This window comes from Sitophilus oryzae, unplaced genomic scaffold, assembly GCF_002938485.1.
Source record: "Sitophilus oryzae breed Bouriz unplaced genomic scaffold, Soryzae_2.0 scaffold_578_pilon_pilon, whole genome shotgun sequence".
Classification (NCBI taxonomy): Eukaryota; Metazoa; Arthropoda; class Insecta; order Coleoptera; family Curculionidae; genus Sitophilus; species Sitophilus oryzae.
In genome coordinates, this window is record NW_022147171.1 from 1,213,397 (window position 1) to 1,219,505 (window position 6,109).

The following is a 6,109-nucleotide window of genomic DNA, read 5'->3' on the forward strand; positions in this document are numbered from 1 at the left end:
GAAATGTTCAAAAACTGGCCCGTCTGTTCATAACAGAAGACAGTCGATATGTCGAACACCTGTAGCAAAATCTTATGTCCTGGTTTGCTATTTATTTTTATTGTTATTAGATATAGTTTAAATGTGTTGATGTTGGTTAAATATATCTTAAATTTTTATAAAATTCTGCATCTCTCATAGCAAATATTATTTTCGTTTTAATTGATGCTCACAGCTAGAATTTTTTTGCATTACAGCCGGTGCCGTTCAAAGCCTACTTATTTAAAGCGGGCGCATTTTGATATACTCCATATCTCGAAGAGGAATCGAGCAAAATATCAAGTGTGTTATATTTTTAGAAAGGTAATTTTAAATTCTTGTCAACAAATTAAAAATATACAGTGCGTCCCATATAAAAAATCAAATTTTCTGTTGATAATTCTTAAATTATTAATTTTAAAAAAACTATACTTAAACCATTAAATTCTACGTAAAAAGGTGCTTTGGAAATGTTTTCATAAAAATACAAAATTTTCCATAGCAAAAAAGTTACAGCGATTAAAACTGCATATTTTTGAAAAACACCCCGTAACTCCGAAACGGTTACAGATATCGATATGCGGTTTTCACCATCACGTTTTTGAGAAAAATTGAGCTCCAGACACCAATATTATATTTTGTCTATCTCCTATAGAAAAGGGTGTTTCCATTTAAAAGCGTCGAATTTGACCCACCCTGTACAGGGTGTTGACAAACTTTTTTATTATACCATGAATCTTTAAATATCTCAAAAACCAAAGGTTTTAAACATATTAAATCTTTATAATAAATGCTTTATTTTATGCCCGAGAATTCAAAAATAAAATAAAATACCGGGTGTTCCATAAGAAAAAGTACATACCAAGCAAAAAACCTCACATTACATTTGCAACATTGCAGTCAATCCTCAAACAGTTTGCTGTGTAATGTTGATTTATAAATGTTGTGTCGTGATTGATGAAACCTTGCTACAGAAACATTGTTTTTGAATGGTAATTAAAACGTTTTTTCTGCAACATTGCAACAAAGATTCAAATGAAAGATCCGCACAAGTTAATAATAATTAATAATATAACAAATATACCATAAGATCCAAGAAAATGGCGTCTAGTTGGCTTGGAAATGAATATCGACGACATTCCCTATATAATTTTACATATAAAATGACAGTGTTTTTCTTTTCATCGCTGACGCCTTTTTTTCGACCATATGGTATAAGGGTATAAGTTAGGTTAGGTTAACGCACTTGTTTTTTTACGTTTTTGGTATCACGTTTTATGCTTTTCGAATGAGATTTTAATGAATGTAAATGTAAATGTAAGTATAATTTTATTATTATATGTGTTTTAATAATGCTTAGCCATTAATAAGTATAACAAATTTTGTTTAGTTTGTTTTTAATCTAAATTTTATGTTTTAGGTTAACTTTTGAAGCTAACTGAAAATTGAAGTAGATAGATACTTAAAACAAGGATACCAGTATATCAATCTAATGATAAAATCACAAATAATATTCAGTATTAATTATTCTCAATAATAAGATGTTATAATCATTTGAGATTTTTAAAATAAGGATATAAAGGAGCCTCAAAGATTACTGTCACACGAGGTAAGTTTCTCATTGACTCATTGTTTTATTTATTACAACTGATGTTTTTATTTTTACTACTTTGGAAATGATTGGATATAGATTTCAAAACTTTACCGAAGAGGAATTTGAAACCATGAATAAGACAATTCAACATGCGAAGACAAAATATGAAAGATCCATAAAATCAATTAAAATATAAGTTTGCCTTTCCTTGTATATGTATATATTTAATGTTATGCTTTCCTTTTGTATTTTTGAATAAGAAATATATAATAATGTTTATGCTGTACCTATATATATTTTGTATTATTTCAGACATTCAACTTTAAGATTTTTTTTTAGAAATTCGACTCAGAGGTCAGCGTTGAGTAATTCCTTATTTAATGAGCAGCCGAAAAGATCAGTAAGTTCTCAGTACTTGACAGTATTTTTGAAATTTTTGAAACGAGTAAGTGATAAATTTCTAGTTTTTATTTGTTTTTTTTCAATTTGTTTGACAAATTCGACTTTCTTGGTAGGGATATATTTACCGAGCATTTTTAATCTTTCTAAGTCACTGGATATAGAGATTGCATATTTTTATCAATATATTTTATGTTTTTCGTCAATAAAATATTAGTAAAAGTATATTATACCTATCTGAAAGTCTACAATTTAATACCCATTAATGTTTCTGTTGATTATAACCTATTACTGATGTATTATTGTTAACATAAAATTGCATAAAATTGCTAATGTTGCTAATGAAATGGTTTTTTATTGCAAACATTATCTCTTTTTGGCTATATTATTTTAGCAATAAGTCAGTTAATAAGTTATAACAAAATAGAAAGTTTAATGGATAATAAGTTTTAAAACATAGGTACAATATCATTTTACCAATATTGTATTGACGTAAAATTAACAATATTGCTAATACATCTCAAATTAGTACTTTCTTCAACGTTTCAATAATATTGTGAAATAGGTAAGGTTGTGACAAGGTTTCAATTAATAAACTTGCCATCAACATTATTTTTTCAACCTTGCACTGCAATGTAATTTGGCTGAAGATCGCAACCAATCATACCACCTTGCATAAACCTCCCTACAATGAAAAAAGCAATGTTACACCTTGTTTTGCGAAGTTTTGGCAATGTTTCAGCAATATATTTTGCTTGCTCGGTAACTTTGGTATAGATCTTAGTTCTGACACATCCTGTTTTTTTGAAAATAATTTTAAATTATGCACATTGTCTTCCCACACATACCCATAAAATATTTTGCTTCTACATCTTTTTACCGTTTTGCATAATCAACCGAGGCGAATGAGGTGAATGAATGTAACTTTTTTTGGGGACACTCTGTAAGACTCTCTATATTTTTGAAAAGCGCTCTGAATGAACCTACATGTACTCACAAAAATTCATTTCAATACAAACTGATGGAGATTCAAAAATTGATATCAATACAAACTTCCTTGGAGCCTCCACGTCGTATGAGGGGCGTCACCCTGTATATTAACACAAAATGACGAACTCATAATATTGAAACACTGCTAAGAGTAATTCTAATGGTACTTATTTGTTGTTTTATGGGATGTCTTCACAAGCTCGCTATAATTAAATTAAAAATATATTTAAACAAATATTATACGTTAATTATTGCTCTTTTCTGATTTTTCAATGTTATACTGTTATTAACTAGTTTACTTCAATTCATAATATAAGGTTCCATGGTGTAATGGTTAGCACTCTGGACTTTGAATCCAGCGATCCGAGTTCAAATCTCGGTGGAACCTACACTTTTTTTATTTTACATTTTCTTTATCTAATAATAAATATAAAACATAAATAACATTTATTACGATAAACAATATTTTAATAAAATATTTACAATAATTCATCTTTAAACATAATATATACGAAATAATATATTTTCGTTATTTTAATTAATTAAATTATTATGGCTTCAGTTTTTATTAACTGTGTCAAACAAAGAAAGAATATTAGAAATTTAAAGTTTTTTTAACCAAACCAGAAATATATAGGTACAGGTATTGCAACAGTAAAATTAATTAACATTGTGATTAATATATCGTCTATCAAGCAACGACAAAATATAAAAATGGATAGTGTCTACGATTGTTCACAGATGGCGCCAGCGTTGAAAAAACTTTAAAGAATTCGGCAGTCTGTATATTTTTTCAATTTTTAAACGGTCGAAAGCTCATGGCTTTAATACAGCTGCTACAGCATAGATGGCAGATGTGCATTCAAAATTGATTGCCTTACTAATTTTTTGAAAGTTAATTTTATACACATTTAATTTAAATGAATATACATATTTTAATTCGACCTTTTTTTAAATCTGATAATAATTGAAAAACAAATTTTTGATATACTATAAATTAAAAAGTGCCAACATATAATATATTACTAGTTAAAACTTTTTTAATTAAGCATTCAGAAAATTTTTAGTTACCTATTGGTAAAATATTTAGAACCTTTATTGTTTATTTTTTTACATTAGTTTTTATTTCAAATGAACGAACAACTACAATAACTACAATAACCTGGAACTCTCGGGTAACTGATTCTGGAGATTGAAGCAAAAATATTAGTATCCGATTTCTAATCAGATATTTATGTTTTTATGTTTTATCTGATAATTTAGATATTAAGATTTATTGAATCAATTGATATTTTTAAAGAATATTTAAATTGAAATGCCATACGCTAAATAATATTAATAAATCATTGAGAGAACATATTTCTTGGTAACTTCATCTTACAAAAATTAAAATAATTAGGTATAAATAGACCTATTTTTTATAGCCGAAATTCCTCTTTTATTGTTTCTGCCAGTTATAAATAAAATTAAAAATAATGTCAATAACAAAATTCAACTATATCAATAATTAAAAAATCATGCAATACTGACATTGCGGACTATCTATAACACTATGTATGTACAGGATGAGTTAACAATAGAGAGATAAAGGATATCTCATTTGTTTCGAGGTTTACAAAAAAAATGTTAAATATAAAAGTTATAGGGAAGCTTAACACATTGTAAAATTACTTTAGAGTATACAGAGTGCTTCAAAAAGTGTGGCGGATATAACATATATGTTTTTTTTAATGAAACACCTTTCTTTTATTTTATTATTAGAATCTACGTAAAATGCTATAACTTTTTTGTATATGTATAATGCTCTATACCTAAAATTAATAGTACAGTGATGTCATTGTTTGGTTTGGTGACAGGGTTGTTAAAGTCTTAATATTTTTTCGATTTATTATAATTTTTTAAGTATTTTTAGCGATTCGAATGAAATTGTTCACCTTCACAATTTCACAAGTTACTATAAATACGACATATTTTAGAGCTAAAAAACTGTCTACGTATTCACCAGGGACGTGCATATGGGTTATCACTGAAATATTTTTCTAAAATAAAGCATGTACGCCACTGACTTCTTTTTTTCGTGTTAGCGAAATAGTGTAAGCAGTTTAATGCCGGTTAAAAGTTGTCTCTTGATATTTTGTCGATTTCGGCCTCCTTGGTGAGATAAACGCAATTTTATTAATTTGGCTTGATCCAAGTCTAATAGCACCCTTTAATTTTTTTTTAATATCATTAACTTGCGAAAGTTTTAAATAAGTACTCATTGATTCCTCATCAAAAAATATGAAAAAAGTTTCTATGAAAACATGGGTATAAAAACGAATAGTTATAGAGTTACAGGATGTTAATAATTTTTAAAATTAGGTTTTTTATAATTATGTTAAATACCATTATTTTTTATTTGAAATTGTGTATAGATTGGACTAATAGTAATAATAAATAATGGTAATAATATTTAATAATAAATTAGGTAAAATATATAATTTTTAATTGGCATTAAACGACCTACACAATTTTGATATAAAAAAGGAATCAGTGGCGCATATGTTTTTTTTAAATATTCAAGTGCATACCCATATGCACGTCCCTGGTGAATTTATTGACGCTTTTTTAGCATTAAAATATGTAGCACTTATTTATACAGGGTGTCCCAGAAATAAGGGAGTCCAAAATAAGGGAGTTATTTTACCTTGAAAATTTCCAAAAAAAAATATTTTTTGCTAAAATTTGAGAACCACTGGATTTTTTCTGGATTTTCTTCCTTGTAAATTTAATGTACTACCTATGTTGCCATATTATCAAGATATTATTTTTTTAAATAAAAACTAAAAAAAATTCCAAAAATTTTTCAAATAATTTCGAATTTTAATTTTTTTTTTCGAGGAAAAAATCTCATAGGCGTGTTTCTGGGGTTGAACTATACTACCAGTTAAAATACTTGCACTTATTTCTGGGACACCTTGTATATAAACTATATCACTAAAAGTACTTGGAGAAAATTATAATAAATCCAAAGATTATTAAGATTACTTTAAGATAACTTTAACACCCTGTAACTACGAAACCGCAGGATCGGACCTATGGTGTCATAAAAAATAAATCTTACTTTTA

The 6,109-nt window shown here is 27.1% G+C and overlaps 1 non-coding gene across 1 annotated transcript; it reads left to right on the forward strand.

Annotated features, from left to right (window-relative positions):
• Positions 1-3,317: 3,317 nt before the first annotated feature.
• Trnaq-uug lies at positions 3,318-3,389 on the forward strand. The gene has a single exon. It is a non-coding gene; the product is annotated as a tRNA-Gln (tRNA).
• Positions 3,390-6,109: the final 2,720 nt, after the last annotated feature.